Below are 20,000 nucleotides of genomic sequence, written 5' to 3'. Positions count from 1 at the left end.
AGAGAGGGACGCAGGAGGAAGAGGGGAGGGAAGAAGAAACGGGGTGGGATGGGGGGGTTGGGGGGGGGTGACACAAAGAGAGAAGGGGGGAGAGAGGGAGAGGGAGAGAGAGATATATGGTGGAGAGAAAGAGGGGTGAGAGAGAGGAGAGACGTTGAGAGGAGAGACAGGGAAAGAGGATACAGGACGTTGCAGAATAACAAGCAAGTTATCAGTACATTCGAATCTTCTTCCATTTCCTTTTACTCTGGTTTCTAGTCATCATCATCATCATCATCATTCTCATCATCATCTTCTTCATCTTCTTCATTTCATCTCCATCTTGTTCCTGCTCTGCCTGCACCCTCTTCTTCATCTTCCGGGTGTTTTCCCGAATACGTGCATCTTCAACTCACGTGCGTGCGTCTGTATGTGTGCATGCACGCGCGCTCACAATCACCACACTGTCCATCGACTGCCCAAACCGAAGACTTTGTTACTTTGGTCAAACGGAGATAACTAAGGGAGAGAGAGAGGGGGGGGTTGGATGGAGGGGGAAGAGAAAGAGAGAGAGAAAGGGGGGGGGAAAGAGAGACAGGCGGGAGAGAAAGAGAGAGAGAAGGAGAGAGAAGGAGGGTAGGGAAGGGAGAGAGAGAGGGGGGGGAGAGAAAGAGAGAGAGAGAGGGAGAGAGAAAGAGAAAGAGTGTAGGGAAGGGAGAGAGGGGAGAAAGAGAGAAAGGGTAGAAAGAGAGAGATGGGGAAGAGAGAGAGAAGGAGAGAGAGAAGGAGAAATAGAAAGAGGGAGGTGGAAGAAAGAGAGGGGAGAGAAAGAGACAGAGGGAGAGAGAAAGAGTGTAGGGAAGAGACAGAGGGGGAAGAGAGAGAGAATGAGAGAGAGGAGGAGAAAGAGAGAGGGGAGAAAGAGAGAGAGGGGAAGAGAAAGAGAGCAGGAAGAAAGATATATTGAGAGAGGAGGAGAAAGAGAGAGGAGAGAGAGAAAGAGAGGGGAAGAAAGAGGGGGGAAAGAGAGGGAGAGGGGGACAGAAAGAGAGAGAGGGGGGAGAGAGAGGGGGAGGAGAGAGAAAGAGAGAGAGGGAGAGTGAAACAGAGAGAGAGATGAGAACGAAAAGGAAAGGTGTGGGGGAGAACGAAAAGGAGAGAGAGGAGAAAGCAAGAAAGAGATAGGGGGGAGAGAAAGATGGAGGGGGAGAGAAAGAGAGGGGGGTGAGAGAAAGATGGAGAGGGACAGAAAGAGAGGAGGGAGAGAAAGATGGAGGGGGGGAGAAAGATGGAGGGGGAGAGAAAGATGGAGGGGGAGAGAAAGAGAGGGGGGAGAGAAAGAGAGGGGGAGAGAAAGAGAGGGGGAGAAAGAGAGGGGGAGAGAAAGATAGGGGGGGAGAGAAAGATGGAGGGGGAGAGAAAGAGAGGGGGGAGAGAAAGAGAGGGGGAGAGAGGAAGAGAGAGGAGAAAGAAAAGAGAGAGGGTCCACTGGGTCCAATGCTTGTCAAACTATCTTGGCTTGATGCCAGCAGGATTCCTTTGCCTTGGGGAAAAAGTACAGACTTCACAAAAAGTTATGGTCTGTTTCAGACACACCTGCATCACCACGAACCGACTTGAGAAAGGCGTTCCAATAATTATCAATGTTTCAAACAGCTTCACAGTGTTTCAGTGGTTTGTTTACGACAGCTTTGGATGTTTTTTTGTTTATTTTTTTTTTATTCATTTGTGTGTGTGTGTGTGTGTGTGTGTGTGTGTGTGTGAAACATTTGCAAGAAAGCAGCTCTGGTTATGGGTGATGTTCGCTACACTGGCCGGATACATGGGATACATTGCCTAAAATTCAGCATCATTCTGCGCTGCCCTCAAAGACAAAACAAAAATGTGCAAGTTCCGATGTCGTCCTTAACATTTTGTGAACTCTGTATACATGACAGCACGACAGGGGCATGCAGACAGACAGGTTTTCCACGTGGAGCATGAATTCATTTACACCTGTACACTGTTCACCTCTGTTACACAAAGCGACAAACAATAGACTTTGATTAAGCTCGTCGTCGAATCAATGGCCTTCGTCGTTTTGTTTAAGCCTTGCAAATACACCTGGGGTGTATAGAATCCGGGTACAAATATGATACTGGTGATTGAATATATAACAGAAACGTAATATTAATGATAGAATATGATTCATATAATTATAGCAATGATTAATGTTAGAATATGGTACAGACAAAATATTAACGTTTGGGGTACGGTAGAAACAGAAGAATATTTGTGTCAGAATTTCGTACAAACATAACATTAATGGTATGAGTACGTGCCTCACATACGGCGGATCAGAATGTGGCATAATATTGCAGAACAGAATGATACACAGCATTATAGATATAGCAAATGTAGTAGCAGTACAACTGCTACTTCAAATGAACGTCTTTTCATATAATACAATGATTATGTGTCTTGTGGAATTGTGGCGAATGTGATATTGCGAATGTATACCAAATACGCATGTGACAAAGGATTATCATGGTAAATGCAACATTGTAATAGTTATGGCAAATGTGACATTGTGAACGTTGCCAAACGTTAAAACTCTGTTGCATGGAGATCCTGTTCTACAAAATCATACAAATATATTCATATTTCAAACTGTCCACCAGTTTATCTCCGATTCAAATAGATTTTAGCTTAGAAAGTATTGTGAAGAAAGGGTACAACATGATTCTATTCGTAAAATATATGTTGAATTTATTTGACTGACCAAATATTCAAAGTGAATGGATTGGCCAATGATCTGTTAGAATTTCTCCTCTCCCCTCTGTTCCCCCTCCTCCACCACCTTACCCACCATTCTTCTAAATTTTCTTCTTCTTCTTCGTGTTTTTCTTCTATTAGGCCAATTACTCTGGTGATAATAAATTTAATCTCATGTTCATATTGATATTAGCATTATTTTACTATATTATGTACTGTTTGTTTATTTGTTTTATTTCATTATTTCATTACTGTTTATGAATGTTATTTGATACAAGTCATAATATGGTTCATCAGCCGTCATGATAAAATTGAAGTGCAATGTTGTGAGCACAGTATAAGCTTTAAGCTTGTTGATGCTCTTTTGTCATTCATTGCATTGTAATCATGTGTATTGTTGAATAATTAACGATTATTTAAACCAACGTTGCCAAACACACCTGTGGCACAACCTGTTTCCAGCTCCAACCCTTAAGGATACCTGGCTTTTCTTTCTTTTTTTTTTTTTTCTTTTTTTTTTTTAAGAGTGTACCAATCAAGACCAAATGCCTCGGGCAAGTACTTCGTCAGTCACACCTGCAACCTACGTCGGACTTACTATAAGAAACCTTTTCACGCAGTAGTTGATGTGTGTGTGTGGCCTGTTTTTCGTCAGAGAAAGGTGACATTTTCTTTGTGTGCATATGTGTTTGTGTGTGGGGGGAGCGGGGGGGGAGGGAGAGGAGGGGGGACGGGGGGGGGGGGCACTTGTGTGTGTGTGTGTGGGGGGGTGAGGTGTGGGTGTGGAACCGTTTAAGGAAAGTGGCTGTAGTTTCTTTTACGGGTTTTTGACTCACTTGTGTAAACAAAGTATGTTTTAACCCGGTGTTCGGTTGTCTGTGTGTGTCTGTGTGTCCGTGTGTCCGTGGTAAACTTTAACATTGACATTTTCTCTGCAAATACTTTGTCAGTTGACACCAAATTTGGCATAAAAATAGGAAAAATTCAGTTCTTTCCAGTCATCTTGTTTAAAACAATATTGCGCCTCTAGGATGGGCACAAAAAAAGAGAAGAAGAATGAAGCCTAATTATATGCAAACTGCATTTACTGTTATATTTATATTTTTTGTATTCTCTAAACTTGGCTCTTTGGTCTGATATTCTGACCCAACAGCTAGAGCAGTCATTATTATCATTTTTTGTTCAAACAGGAACTTCTTTTGCCAAGCATGGAAGTTTTATTTATTTTGCAAACGTTTTGGTGCAGATAGTAAAAAAGGGAAATTACTCTGTAATGCTAGGGGAGTTCATTTGCTTTAAACTGATCTTTCTCATCTTAAACATTACATTTTGAAATTATACTGAATACATTAAAAGCTTGGATTTAAAAAAAAAAAAAGTGTATCACAAGTGAGTCTTGAAGGCCTTGCCTCTCTTGTTTTTTGTTTTGTTTTTGGTGTTGTTGGTATCACCGTTCCTATTGCTGTCTTCCCTTCTGTCTGTCTGTCTGTTGTCTCTGTCTCTCCTTGTCTGCTTGTATGTCTGTCCGTCTCTATGTGTATGCCTGTCTGTCTGCTTGTCTACATGTCTGTCTGTCTGTCTGTCTCTCATGTCCTCCCCCATCTATTTTGAATGGGCCCTTCGTGTGTGTGTGTGTGTGTGTGTGTGTGTGTGTGTGTGTGCGTGAAAGAGGTAAGAAAACTGTTTTAACAGAATATGTAAGTACTAAAAAGTTTGTTAAAGATAGACCAGGAACAAGGGACCACGCGAAAAGGGGCGGGGATAGAGAGGAAGAGGCGGGTAGGGAGAGAAAGAGAGATAGAAAGATACAGAATGAGAGAGAGAATGAGAGAAAGATACAGAATGAGTGACAGAGACAGAGAGTCAACACTGATGACTGCTAGAGAAAACACAAGAGAAAGGCCACACCACAAGCCAGGCCCCCTGGGAGAGAAAGAGAGGCAGGAGGAGAGAGGGGGAGGGAGGGAGGGAGGAAGGGACAACGCAACAACAGACACAGCTCAGACCTGCTTTACCCAAGGTACATGTCAGTCACAACAGAGGAAGAGAGGTGTGTGTGTGTGTGTGTGTGTGTGTGTGTGTATGTGCGCGCGCGTGTGTGTGCTGTGAGTGTATGTGTGTGTGTGTGTGTGTGCGCACGCGTGTGTGTGTGTGTGTGTGTGTGTGTGTGGGTGTGTGCAAACGTGCGTATGTGTGTGTGTGTGTGTATGTAGAGGAGAATGGGATGTCTGGGGAGTGTGGGGGGAGGGGAGGGAGGGGGGGTGCAATGGGGGGGCGGGGGCGGGGGGGGGGACAAACAGGAAAGTTGCACACACAGGACACAAGCTAAGACTGAAGGACCCGACCATTGTTAACGGCTTGTCGAAGAGGGGAGGTGGGAGGGTGATAGAGGGTGCGGAGGGAGGGGGGGTAGGGGTTGGAGGGAGGGAGGGAGGGGGTACTCTAGAGGATTGAGGGCAAGGGCAAGGTGGAAGGATATTGGTGAGGCGGAGGGGGCGGGGGGGGGGAGTGTAGAAGGGTTTGGGTGTGACAAAAACATCTCCATCCCTTCTTCCACTTCCCTCCTCTCACCCCCACCCCCACCCCCACCCCATCCAATCCCCCTCCCCCCCCCCCCCCCCCACACACACACCCATCTCACGAACTTTTTCTGACCGCTGTTCACAAGGTTTGTCACTCAGTCATTGTCGAGAGACCATGTGGCAGAGAGAATCAGGCTTTAGACTTCTTTTCTGATCCAGTCATTGTTCACCAGTGATCAATGTTCGAGGCGCCAGTTTCAGCCTGGATGTTGTGTCGTAAGGAAAGACACTTTTACTGGGATTTCCCTCACTAACCACCCAGATCTGAATGGATGGCTGACTGCAGTATGGGGAACGTCAAAGCGGCAACAGGAGAGGATTGGGTCCCGCCTTCCTATGCAGAACCCTCGGGTGGGTTGCATGAAGCGATCTTTGCCCCGCTAGGTTTGTATTAATTTTGTATTTCTTTTTATCACCACAGATATCTCTCTGTGAAATTCGGGCTGCTCTCCCCAGGGAGAGCGCGTCACTATACTACAGCACTACACTTTTTTTTGTATTTTTTCCTGCGTGCAGTTTTATTGGTTTTCACTATCGAAGTGGATTTTTCTACATAATTTTGCCAGGAACAATCCTTTTGTTACCGTGGGTTCTTTTACGTGCGCTAAGTGCATGCTGCACACGGCACCTCAGTTTATCGTCTCATCCCAACGACTAGCGTCCAGACCACCACTCAAGGTGTAGTGGAGGGGGAGAAAATATCGGCGGCTGAGCCGTGATTCGAACCAGCGCGCTCAGATTCTCTCGCTTCCTAGGCGGTAGCGTTACATCTAGGCCATCACTCCATTGTTTGCTTAGAGAATATTCATGAACATGACATGGAGTTTATTGAAAAGTCGGGAACATTCTTAACAATACGCAGACTCGGACAGCGCTGCTAAGACCGCTCTTGCAACCCATCTCTGGACACAGTGGATATGAATTCGCTGCCCCTTCAGCCGTAAAAAAAAAAAAAAGGCTGTCAGTGGGATCTTTAACCTTCGACCTTTGTCCAGGGACTGCCATTGACAATAGCAGCAGTAAGGCAGGCAGGGAAGGTCACGTGTGACAGTTGATGGGATGGCAAGTCAGTGTTGCTGGAACGGTTTCCGAATGAACCCCCACTCCACAAGCCCAACCCTGTAGAAAAAAAAAAAAAACCGAAAGAAAGAAAAAAAAAGTCTTCACTGCACACGTCACACGCCTAAGGAAAGAAACTGCTAAAGGAGTGACAAAGCTTACGGATATGGTCCACATGATTATACACTACATTATGTCTGCATTGAAAGAAATAATAAGGTAGCAAAGATACCTGACATAATTATATGTAAACCGAACGCGTCGGCCTTGAGAGCCTACAACATGTATGTATATATCTGTGCCATTGCCTGCAGAAACTTTTTACAGCGAAAATATGCTGCTTTTTAAAAATACAAGTTTTAAAGACATGCAGAGCAGACTTGTTGATATATATATATATATATATATTATAACATTAGTCCAAAACGAAGTAAACAGAAACGAAAATAAACAGAGAAGTAAAGTGAATACACACTGGAGTACAATAAAAATGAAAGACACATGGAAGGCAAATAGTTGAAACAAAATAAAAACAAACAGGAGACAACAGAGGGAAGGCACAGAGAGAGAGAGAGAGGGGGGGGGGGTGAGGGGGGAGGGAGGTAAGGACAACACACACAACTCAGACCTCCTTTCCCTAAGGTATATGTCATTCACAAAGGGTGTGTGGGTGTGTGCGCGCGTGCGAACGCGAGCTTGCGTGCACTTGTGCGTGTGCTTGTGTGTCTGTGTGTGTGTGTGTTTGCGTGTGTGCTTGTGTGTGTGTGGAGGGGTGAGTGGGATGTCAAGGGAGTGGGGGGGGGGGGACACACAAGAAAGTTTCACACACAGGATACAAGCCAAGACTTAAAAGACCCGCGCGACCATTGTTTACGGCTTGTCCAAGAGGGGAGGGGTGTGGGGGGATGGGATGGATGGTGATGACGGGTGCGAGGGTGGGGGGGGGGAGGAGGGATGGGGACGGGAGACGCCAGAGGATTGAAGCCGAGGGCAAGATGGAAGGATGTTTTGGGGTGAGTAGGGCGAGGAGGTTTGGGGGCCTAACAAAAAAACAACTCACAATGCCATCTTTCGCCACCTTTGACTGTTCGTGGTTGGATCTGTGTTGTCTTGGTGGACGCACGCGCTGTGTGCTGCTGTAGTGGTGAGTCTTCAGAACGGTTCCAGAATCCTTTTGTGGGATTGAGGTCTGAAAGAAGCGCAGAATGGTGATACAATTTCAGAACCCCAGAGTTACAGATGCTCGGATAATCTCTTGTGTTTCTCTGTATCTGTGTCTGTCTCTCTCGCTGTCTGTCTCTGTGTCTCTGTGTGTCTGTCTTTCTCTCTTTGTCCCTGACATGGTGATATAATTTCAGAACCCCAGAGTTACAGATGCTCGGATAATCTCTTGTGTTTCTCTGTATCTGTGTCTGTCTCTCTCGCTGTCTGTCTCTGTGTGTCTGTCTCTCTCTCTTTGTCCCTGACTCTCTTTCTCTGTCTGTGTCTCTTTGTCTATGTCTCTGTCTGTCTGTCTTTCTCTCTCTGTCTCTGTCTGTCTGTTTCTCTGTCTCTGTCTCTCTTTCTGTATGTGTATAACTGCCTATGTGTATGTGTAAATCCGCACGCGCGCGCGTGTGTATGTCTCTGTGTGTCTGTCTCTGTCTCTGTCATTTCATGTCTGTACGCACAGGAAAAAAAAAAAGCAAAAAGAGAAAGATAACTAGGGTGGACAGCAGAGAAGGACTAAGAGACAAAGAACAGACGGAAGAAGTCCTAATGGCCTGTCGGTGACCGGTCACCTGCTGACCGAGGGTCGGCAAAAACACAAAAGAGTCCAGCAGTGGCCGGTTAGGTCAGTCTGGACCTTGTCAGAGCTGTCACCTGCAGAGCCGTCAAGCCATGTCCACGGTCATTATCAGGTCCAGGATACCAATACAAGTGGAGGTGGAGCCTTGGCCCAGTGGCAAGGTGCCTGACTCAGGAAGCCAGTGTCCACGAGTTCGAGCCCCGGAATGTTCACGCCCCGCATGCCCCACTCCCACTCCTCCTCCTCCTCCACCAGACCGTGAGTGTTGGTCTGGGTGCTAGTCTTTCGGATGATACGATGAATCCAGGTGTCGGGTGCAGCATGCAGTTAACACACGTTACTGACAGACCAAAACGGCATCAAAGGGGTCGTCCCCTGGCAAGTTTATGGAGGAAAATATCCACTTTGATAGGGGAACAAATGCATTCGCAGACAGAAAGAAAAGATGATCCGAACAGATGGGTGGCGCTGCAGGACAGCAAAGCACCCTTCTCGCGAAGAAGAGTCTGTATCTCCCACAGAGAAATCTGCTGTGACAAAATGCAATACAATACAATAAATACCCTACCCTACCCTGCCCCACCTTACCCTGCCCTGCCCTACCCTACCCTGTACTTCCCTACCCTACCTTTCCCTACCCAACCCTACCCTCCCTACCCTACCCTGCCCTACTCTACCCTACCTACCTACCATACCCTGCCCTGCCCTGCCCTGCCCTGCCCTACCCTACCTTACCTTACCCTACCTTACCCTGTCATACCTACCTTGCCCTGCCCTACCTACCTTACCCTGCCCTACCTTACCCTGCGCTTCCCAACCCTACCTTACCCTACCCTACCTTACCCTACCCTACCTTACCTACCCTACGCTACCCTACCTTACCCTACCCTACCCTACCCTACCCTACCCTACCCTATCCTACCATACCTACCCTACCTACCCTACCCTACCTTACCCTGTGTAGAGAGCTAGACAGAGAGGGGGAGGGGTAGAGAGATGGAGAGAGAGAAGGGGAGAAAACGGAAAAGAGAGAGGGAGAGAGAGAGAGGGAGGGGAGGGGGAGAGACAGAATGAACGAATGAATGGTTTATTCATGTATAAGTCTCTGCCCCTCATGAAGGGGTATGAAAGGGTATTTGATTTGTTCATTCTTTCATTCATTCATTCATGAGAGAGAGAGGGGGGGGAGAGAGCATGTGTCGCATAGCTTTGAATACAAGAATGCGCTTGGATATAATAATGGTATTTATGTAGCGCTGAATCTTGTGCAGAGACAAATCAAAGCGCTTTCGCACCAGTCATTCACACGCATGCATAACTCTAAAACTGTAGAAACTAAAGACAAGGAAGGGCACGCAAGGGAGGATATTTTGGGAAGAGGTGAGTTTTAAGGCCAGACTTGAAAGAACTGAGAGTGGAGACTTGACGAAGCGAAAGAGGAAGTTCATTCCAATCGCAAGGGGCAGTTTTGTGAATGCATCTATAACACAGAGTGCTGATCTTGTACTTTATTCGGTGTGAGACAGGGAGCCAGTGGAGATGTTGCAAAAGAGGAGTGATGTGCTCAGATCTTTTCTTTCTGAGGACGAGTCGGTCAGTAGAGTTTTGTATGCGCTGAAGGGACTGAATGGATGAAGCAGGCAAACCAGACAATAGAGAGTTACAGTAGTCAAGGCGAGAGAGAATAAGAGAAACGACAAGTCTAGATGTTGCGTCAGTGGACAGATATTTCCGGACGGCACTGATGCGCCGCAGTTGACAGTAGCAGGACTGACATGTCTGACTGATAAATTTTTGCATGGACAGTGTATTGTCAAGGACAACACCGAGGTTCCTGACTGACGTGGAAAGAGGGATGGATGTACTGCCAAGTTTGATTGTGTCAATTGTGATGGAAGACAGTTTTTGTTTAGTTCCTATGATCATTGCTTCAGTTTTGTCCGCGTTCAATTGTAACTTATTTCGAGCCATCCAGTTTTGAATGTCCAGGAAGCAGTTGGATGTTTCTTGCAAGAGCGACAACATATTTTCAGGGGTATCACTCTTCTGGAGTTGAGTGTCATCAGCATAAGAATGATGACTGATATTATGGCGGTTGGTAATTTCAGCGAGAGGAACAGTGTACAGTGTGAAGAGCACTGGGCCTAAAACAGATCCATGTGGGACTCCATGTTCGATTTTAACGGGTTCGGATTGGAAATGATCATCAATGACAGACTGGAATCGATCAGTGAGATAAGATTTGAACCAGTTTAGAACAGTGCCGTTGATACCAAATGTAAAATGAAGACGGGAAAGAAGGATTGAATGGTCTATCGTGTCAAAGGCGGCTGACAAGTCGAGAAGAGTGAGAAGGGAAATTTTTCCTGAGTCGGACGCTATCAGTAGATTGTTCAGAATGTGGAGGAGAGTGGTTTCGGTGCTGTGGTCAGCGCGATAGGCAGACTGAAATGGGTGGATGAGATTGTTGAAACAAAGGTGGTTGTTGAGCTGCTTGAGGACAGCTTTTTCAAGGAGTTTGGACATGAATGGAAGATTAGAAACTGGTCGATAGTTTTTCAAAATGTTTGCGTCAAGGTTGGGTTTCTTCAGAAGAGGCCGGATGATTGCAGTTACATGTATGTATGTATGTATGTATGTATGTATATCACACACACACACACACACATAAACACACAAACACACACACACACACACACACACTCATGAAGACACACACACACACACACACACACACACACACACACACACACACACACACACACACACACACACAATACATCACACACACACACAATACAACACACACACACACACACACACACACACACACACACACACAATGACACATGCAGAGACAGAGAAATTTCCGCGTGCAGTTATATTTGGGAAATAAATCCGCCGCAACTGATCACAACCCCAAAACTGACTCATCATTCTCACCACGTAATGTGGATGGTACATGCATACATGCAGTGGCCAGTATGTAGGTATATATATATATAACTTCGTAACCCCCAAACCCGGACAACATCCAGTTTCGCTTTGAGAAGCCTGGCTTGCATGAACGTTTACAAGCCACACTGTTGTCAGTTTCGCCGCGTCAGTCAGCGTTACCACGCTTCATGGAGTGACAGTGAAACTGACGACTGTCGTTCGTGTCATGGCCTACTGTGTGCTGGTATTTGTTCTGTGTCGAATCATTGTGTGCTATTGCTGTTTATAGTTTTCAGTTTCGAGGAGTTTTCAGAGCGTGCTGACTGATCCATATACGCTCCACCACATTTTCGGGAGAAAAACAACAGATGCCTACCCTTCATATAAACCCAACACGTTGGTTAAGCCCTGACACCCTACTATAGGTATGTATAAAACAATAGCTTAAATTAAGTAAGACGAATAAACAAATAAACAGACCATTAAATGCATTAAGATAGCATAAAATTGAAAGATACATAGAAACAAAAAATTGGTTCGGCTGGGGGTCGAACCCAGGCCCTCTCGCGTGTGAGGCGAGCGTGATAACCACTACACTACCGAACCGGCCATACTTGGGTAGTGCTGCTAAGTACTGTTTATACAATACCCATCTCAAACGTCGTGGGTTGAATTAAAACTCAGGTCACCGGAAAGAGACGAAGTAACAATTAACATCATACTTTAAGTATTTATTTATTTATTTATTTATGCGCTTATTTATTAACTTATTTATGTGCTTATTTGTTTGTTTTTGTGTTTACTTTTTTGACTCACTTGTGTAAACAAAGTGAGTCTATGTTTTAACCCGGTGTTCGGTTGTCTGTGTGTGTGTGTGTGTGTGTGTGTGTGTGTGTGTGTGTGTGTGTCTGTGTGTCTGTGTGTCCGTGGTAAACTTTAACATTGACATTTTCTCTGCAAATACTTTGTCAGCTGACACCAAATTTGGCACAAAAATAGGAAAAATTCAGTTCTTTCCAGTCATCTTGTTTAAAACAATATTGCACCTATGGGATGGGCACAAATAAATAAAAAAAAGAAGCCTAATTATATGCAAACTGCATTTACTGTTATATTTATATTTTTTGTATTCTCTAAACTTGGCCCTTTGACATCTTATTCTGACACAACAACAAGAGGAGTCATTATTATCATTTTTTGTTCAAACAGGAACTTCTTTTGCTAAGCATGGAAGTTTTATTTATTTTGCAAACGTTTTGGTGCAGAGAGTAAAAAAGGGAAATTACTCTGTAATTAATGCTAGGGGACGTAATTTATCACAAGTGAGTCTTGAAGGCCTTGCCTCTCTTGTTTGTATAGTTATTTACTTCAGCAGTCCATGCATAGCTTTTCTTTAAAAGTTTGTATAGCCGGGGCGCTTTAAAAGTTTTACCGAATGGCGACAGTGGCTAAAAAATGAATTATAAATGACCTGGAAGTTTACCGAATTGTTTAATGAATTTCTTTTTTCTCCGTTTACTGGATAAGTAAAATCATCATCATCATCTTCATCAACAACAACAACAACAACACACACACACACACACACACACACACAAACCACATACGCGCGCGCGCACACATACGCACGCACGCACAGACTTTGGTACGAAGCGGGTGGTCTTCAGTATGATACTACTAATAATGGTACTGTTAACAACAACAGCAACAACAGCAAAAAATACTTAATAATGCTGGCACTACTACCACCACTGCTACTACTACTATGACGACGACTCAGTACAACTGCTGCTGGTATTATACTTTATTGATATTCTTGTTCTGAAATATATGTAAAATCACATTCTAAACCTATTTTTGTGAACATTGGTATCATTCCGTCAGTGTGTTGGAGAGAGTTCGGAAAGAGATAGCGACTGAAGGAAAGAGAGATTCAGTCAGTGTGTTGGAGAGAGTTCAGAAAGAGATGGCGGCGATTGAAGGAAAGAGAGATTCAGTCAGTGCGTTGGAAAGAGTTTTGGGAAAGAGATGGCGACTGAAGGAAAGAGAGATTCAGTCAGTGTGTTGGAAAGAGTTCGGAAAGAGATGGCGGCGATTGAAGGAAAGAGAGATTCAGTCAGTGTGTTGGAGAGAGTTCAGAAAGAGATGGCGACTGAAGGAAAGAGAGATTCAGTCAGTGTGTTGGAAAGAGTTAGGGAAAGAGATGGCGACTGAAGGAAAGAGAGATTCAGTCAGTGTGTTGGAGAGAGTTCAGAAAGAGATGGCGGCGATTGAAGGAAAGAGAGATTCAGTCAGTGTGTTGGAGAGAGTTCAGAAAGAGATGGCGGCGATTGAAGGAAAGAGAGACCCAGTCAGTGTGTTGGAAAGAGTTAGGGAAAGAGATGGCGGGGATTGAAGGAAAGAGAGATTCAGTCAGTGTGTTGGAAAGAGTTAGGGAAAGAGATGGCGGGGATTGAAGGAAAGAGAGATTCAGTCAGTGTGTTGGAGAGAGTTCAGAAAGAGATGGCGACTGAAGGAAAGAGAGATTCAGTCAGTGTGTTGGAGAGAGTTGTGGAAAGAGATAGCGACTGAAGGAAAGAGATTCAGTCAGTGTGTTGGAGAGAGTTCAGAAAGAGATGGCGGCGATTGAAGGAAAGAGAGATTCAGTCAGTGTGTTGGAGAGAGTTCAGAAAGAGATGGCGGCGATTGAAGGAAAGAGAGACCCAGTCAGTGTGTTGGAAAGAGTTAGGGAAAGAGATGGCGGGGATTGAAGGAAAGAGAGATTCAGTCAGTGTGTTGGAAAGAGTTGGGAAAGAGATGGCGATTGAAGGAAAGAGAGATTCAGTCAGTGTGTTGGAAAGAGTTAGGGAAAGAGATGGCGGGGATTGAAGGAAAGAGAGATTCAGTCAGTGTGTTGGAGAGAGTTCAGAAAGAGATGGCGACTGAAGGAAAGAGAGATTCAGTCAGTGTGTTGGAGAGAGTTGGGGAAAGAGATGGCGGTGATTGAAGGAAAGAGAGATTCAGTCAGTGTGTTGAAGAGAGTTCAGAAAGAGATGGCGACTGAAGGAAAGAGAGATTCAGTCAGTGTGTTGGAGAGAGTTGCGGAAAGAGATAGCGACTGAAGGAAAGAGAGATTCAGTCAGTGTGTTGGAGAGAGTTCAGAAAGAGATGGCGGCGATTGAAGGAAAGAGAGATTCAGTCAGTGTGTTGGAGAGAGTTCAGAAAGAGATGGCGGCGATTGAAGGAAAGAGAGATTCAGTCAGTGTGTTGGAAAGAGTTGGGGAAAGAGATGGCGATTGAAGGAAAGAGAGATTCAGTCAGTGTGTTGGAAAGAGTTGGGGAAAGAGATGGCGGCGACTGAAGGAAAGAGAGATTCAGTCAGTGTGTTGGAGAGAGTTCGGAAATAGATGGCGGCGACTGAAGGAAAGAGAGATTCAGTCAGTGTGTTGGAGAGAGTTCGGAAAGAGATGGCGGCGATTGAAGGAAAGAGAGATTCAGTCAGTGTGTTGGAAAGAGTTGGGGAAAGAGATGGCGGCGATTGAAGGAAAGAGAGGCGGGAAGGTTGTGTGTGGGCAGTGGTGCGGGAGGTGGTGGTGGTGATGTGTTTGGGGTGGGGTAGGTGTTGGGCGGGGGCCCCCCGGGGTGAGGGGGTTGGGGGAGGGAGGAGGGATTGGGGAATGTAAGGGTCAGTAGAGAGCAAGTTCGCGTGTGGCATTCTTCCCAGTGGAGTGACATTTCGTGAGAGTTAACACCAGTCAGTCGCTTGGCTGTTAATTAATCTGTCTGCGTTTTTTTGTTTTTGTTTTTGTTGTTTTTTTGGTCTTTTTTTGTGTGTGTGTGTGCATGTAACCTGCCGATCCCATTGAGGGAATGAGTGAATGAATGAGTGGCTGAATGAATTTATGAGTGAATGATAGAATGAATTAATGTCTTTTTTTTTTGAATAGTTGCTGCACCTTTCCTTTGAAGGGAATGAATGAATGAATTAAATAATTATTTTGTAATGTTGCTGCATCGATACTATGGAGGGAATGAATGAATGAATATACGAATGAATGAATGAACGATTGAATGAATGGTTTTGTTATAGCTGCTGCTGTTCTTTTAGCTACATAGATCTGTAAGTAAGCGCCGGAATACCTTTATATACATTTGTATACATCTACGCTGTAAACATTTACGCTGGTATTGAATGACTATGATCTGTGGGTGTTTGTGATTGTGATGTCCCACATTAACTTGGCATTTGAGCATTTTATTCCTTTTGTGTGTTCATATCGTGCATTGTTTGTCAGTGTAGCGGACACCCCATATGAATTTCTCTTCTTGAGATAATAATGTATTCTGTATCTGTATCTGTATCTGCGTCCCTGTACCGTGACCTGATCTTCACACCTTGAAGCCATGACGAGCAGCATGGCGCGCATGCGCAGCAGTGCAGTATGACGTAAACAGCTCAGACGAATTCTGTTGAGATTGTCATTCTATATGAGCTTATTATCATAATGTAGGGCCTGATCGTCTTAGACTTTGCACGCCCAGCACAACTGATGTCATGTTCAGACCCAGAAAACACAGTTCTATTTCTTGAAATTAATAAACAATGAGGCCAGGAGATCAAATGATCAACAATAGTAAAGAGTGGTAACTCGCTCCACACACAAAAGGTACATAACGTCAAGCCAATGCTGCCTGCACTACCAGTTCAGCTAGCACTCAGGAAAATAAAAGGTACATTGGAACAAACCTAGACACTGTATTGTCTATGTCCTCTGCATGGTTTGCTCAGGATTAAAGAGGCTATGCCAGTCTCGAAAAAAAAGCTAATTTGTGTTTGCACATTTCTTCGGTCATTGCTGCTGTGTGCACGTGTCAAATGATCGGTATAAGAGCAAGCCCGGCGCTTCCTTTTGGGGGAAGTGTCTGGGTTTGTTCCAATGTACCTTTTTATTTACCTGTGTGCAAGCTGAATTGGTAGCGTAGGCAGCATTGGCTTGAAGTTATGTACCTTGTGTGTGGAGAGAGTTACCACTCTTTACTATTTTGTTATCTCTTGAAACGCTGAGTGATGGATGGCACCGTGGATTTGTGATACGAGGGGTGTGGGGGAGGGGGCGGAGGGGATGGGGGATGGGCCATGATACAGTCTTTCCTCAGGGAAGCACCAGTGGCAGAGAGTAACTGTTTTAGTCGTTGTTGGACCTCTGATCCAGTGGTCATGGTTCCAGACCTCGTTTCGGCACAGTGTTTTTTTGTTTGTTTTTTTTGTTTTTTGTTCTTTTGAATTTATCAGTTTTACAACAGAATAAATGGGGGACATACACTCGCTTACACATGCAAACACACACACACACACACACACACACACACACACACACACACACACACACACACACACACATACACACGCACACATTCACTCACACATACATACATGACACACATATACACACATGTGTATATATATACACCCACACACGCACACACGCACACACGCACGCACGCACACGACACAAACATTCTAAATATAATACAAAAATAAACACGTGCACACACACTCACACACAGAGACAGACAGACAGGCAGACAGAGGGACATGCAGGCAGGCAGGCAGGCAGACAGACAGACAGACAAACAGGCAGAGGCTTAGAGATACATAGTACACTCACCACATTCACCACATCGGAGCGCTGTACCACACGGCGAAAACTAAACAACCACGCCCACCCCACCCCCAAACATCAACGCCAAACAGTTAACATCTCTGATACAAGGGACATGAACAACACCAGCCACTCACTCCAGCTAGACTAACAAAGAAGGACCGGTGGCCACACACCTCGATAAGGTCTTTTAACGACCCAGGGGTTGGCAATAAGGACACAGGGCCGACAACCCCCAAAACACCCTCATTACCCCCTCTCCCCCCCCTGCCCCCCCCCCCCCTCCCGGATCCCCCATCCTCTTCTTTTTTCCGTACCTTGCTCCTCTCCTTCTCTCCTCTCCCCCCCTGCCCCCCCGCCCCCCCGGACCCCCCATCCTCTTCTTTTTTCCGTACCTTGCTCCTCTCCTTCTCTCCTCTCCCCCCTAGGTCCCCCCCCTCCCCCTTCCCCCCAGGTCGTGTCACAATTATCTATACTAGGAATCGCGTCCGCATTGACATCAGAGTCAACGGGGTACCACTGGTCAGCGTTTCTGATAAAAAGGAAAAAGAAAAAAAAAAGGAGAAAAAAAAGAAACAAAGAAAAAGAAAAAAAGAATGGACTTCTTGCTGACTGACCCATTGCCTCTAAACCCTGACCATACATTTTTTTTATGCGAAGAGTTGAAGTGGTTATGAACGTGTGTTGCTGCCAAAAGACGGGGAAGCTTGATAAATTTATATAGGGGACTGTTTGTGGACAGAACGATTTTGTCTTACGATATGAGTGCATGTTTCCTCTGCCAAAACACGGAATTTGTCGAATGTTGATGGCGTTCTTCTTTTTCTTCTTAGTATCGTTATTATTGTTTTTATCATTATTGTTACTTCCATTTTGTTGTTGATAAAGCGAGCGTGCGCACACATAAAACGATGCATGCACACGCACGGGCACACACGCAACACACACACAGTTGTTACACTCTGAATGTAATAGTATCTTACCTACATGTTTTTCTTTTTACATAATAATTGATATGTACATGGTGATAAGTGAAGGGTGTGTCAGTTGTTGTTTTTTTTCTTGTTTTTTTTTTGTGTGGTTTGTTTGTTTGTTTTTTTGTTGACGGGCATTTAATTTTACGTGAGCCTAAAGAAAATTTTCTGTTTTTGGTTGAAGCAGATAATAAAGTACCTCGTATTTTGAATTGAATTGAATTTATTTTAGAGGATATTTTGTCATCGGTGCAATTTCATGCTCTGAAGGACAGAGCCAGTGAGAGTATCTTACACTGCACGAAAATTCAGTGAATCATGTGATTGTAAACAGTGTATGATAAAGTAAGATTGGTGTCTGTGAAGTGCTCAGAATAGTATCGAAAAGACCTATGTCTGTCAAAACAGACTGTTCCATTTTACTACTTCAAACACATGATCTCGTTTCTATACTAATCTAGTGTTTTGTCATTTACACACACACACACACACACACACACACACACACACACACACACGCACGCACGCACGCACGCACACACGCACACACACACATAAGCAAGCACACACACATAAGCAAGCACACACACACACACACACACACACACACACACACACACACACACACACACACACACACACACACACACACACACACACCAACAATAATTTAAGCCTAAAAAAACACCGGATTCTGCACCGGATTCTGAATTTGTTTTACATAAAAAAACAACAACAAAACCCAACCGTTTTGACAGCAACATATGGTCTTTGTTAATATACGTCATACTTCCTTCCCATTCCCACAATCTCACTCAGTCTCTGTCTGTCTGTTTGTCTGTCTCCGCCCTCCCCCCCCCCCTCTCTCTCTCTCTCTCTCTCTCTCTCTCTCTCTCACTCTCTACGTGTATGTATATACTGCAACTGCGCTTACGAAAATCGGAGAGAGAGAGAGAGAGACAGAAACAGACAGAAAGATCGACAAGGAAACAGAGGGCATGCAAACACTACTACTACTGATACTACTACTACTACTACTACTACTACTCATAATCATCATAATAGTCATAACAGGAACGAAGAAGAAGAAAAGAAAGAACAAAATCAAGAACGAGAAGAAGAAGAAGAAGAAAGACTCCCTTGAGTTTTGACACCATCTCAGATCAGAACAAGAACATTTATTAGTACAAAGAACGGAACAAGCCATGCTTACAATTGGTTGTAGCCGCGACAAACGTTATTGTTTCTGATTGTATGTCTTGAACTGGGCCTTTATTTATAGTACGAAACATGACCATTGGATGACAAACACAAAAGTGCTTGTTTCCTGCTTCACGCAGTGGCTGAAGGTGGAGACTCCCAATGAAACGGACCCTTGAGTAATGACCGTCATCATGATTTGCACGACTGAACAATCACTGGAAGTCGAACCACTCACAATAAGGAAATTCTTCTTCTTCTTCTTCTTCTTCTGCGTTCACTCGTATGCACACGAGTGGACTTTTACGTGTATGACCGTTTTTACCCCGCCATGTAGGCAGCCATACTCCGTTTTCGGGGGTGTGCATGCTGGGTATGTTCTTGTTTCCATAACCCACCGAACGCTGACATGGATTACAGGATCTTTAACGTGCGTATTTAATCTTCTGCTTGCATATACACACGAAGGGGGTTCAGGCACTAGCAGGTCTGCACATATGTTGACCTGGGAGATCGTAAAAATCTCCACCCTTTCCCCACCAGGCGCTGTCACCGTGATTCGAACCCGGGACCCTCAGATTGACAGTCCAACGCTTTAACCACTCGGCTATTGCGCCCGTCATAAGGAAATTCGATTGTTGTCAGCTGGGGGATGTCAGGAATTCCACTTCTTTGTTCATGTGGTCACAAGTACATTGTATCTTTTATTAACCTTTCGTTACCAAAAAGATGCCCCCCCCCCCACTCCCCTCCACCCCCCCACCCCCCGCCTTTTTTTCAGGAAACAGGAAGTGTTTGTCAACTGGTAGACGGGCGCAATAGCTGAGTGGTTAAAGCGTTGGACGTTCAGTCTGAGGGTCCCGGGTTCGAATCTTGGTGACGGCGCCTGGTGGGTGAAGGGTGAAGATTTTTCTGATCTCCCAGGTAAACATAATGTGCAGACCTGCTAGTGCTTGAATCCCCTTCGTGTGTATACGCAAGCAGAAGATCAAATGCGCACGTTAAAGATCCTGTAATCCATGTCAGCGGTTCGGTGGATTATGGAAACAAGAACATACCCAGCATGCACATCCCCGAAAACAGA

At 45.0% G+C, this 20,000-nt stretch overlaps 1 protein-coding gene and 1 non-coding gene across 3 annotated transcripts in view; one reads left to right on the top strand and one right to left on the bottom strand.

Moving 5' to 3' along the window:
* Nucleotides 1-20,000, top strand: part of LOC143280562 (tensin-3-like) — a 614,920-nt gene that overhangs the window by 84,139 nt on the left and 510,781 nt on the right. The gene's annotated exons all lie outside the window — the stretch shown is intronic.
* Trnav-cac (transfer RNA valine (anticodon CAC)) lies at nucleotides 11,634-11,706 on the bottom strand. Its single transcript has one exon. It is a non-coding gene; the product is annotated as a tRNA-Val (tRNA).

This window comes from Babylonia areolata, chromosome 1, assembly GCF_041734735.1.
Source record: "Babylonia areolata isolate BAREFJ2019XMU chromosome 1, ASM4173473v1, whole genome shotgun sequence".
In the NCBI taxonomy this organism is placed as follows: Eukaryota; Metazoa; Mollusca; class Gastropoda; order Neogastropoda; family Buccinidae; genus Babylonia; species Babylonia areolata.
This window is presented reverse-complemented; position numbering and strand designations above follow the sequence as displayed.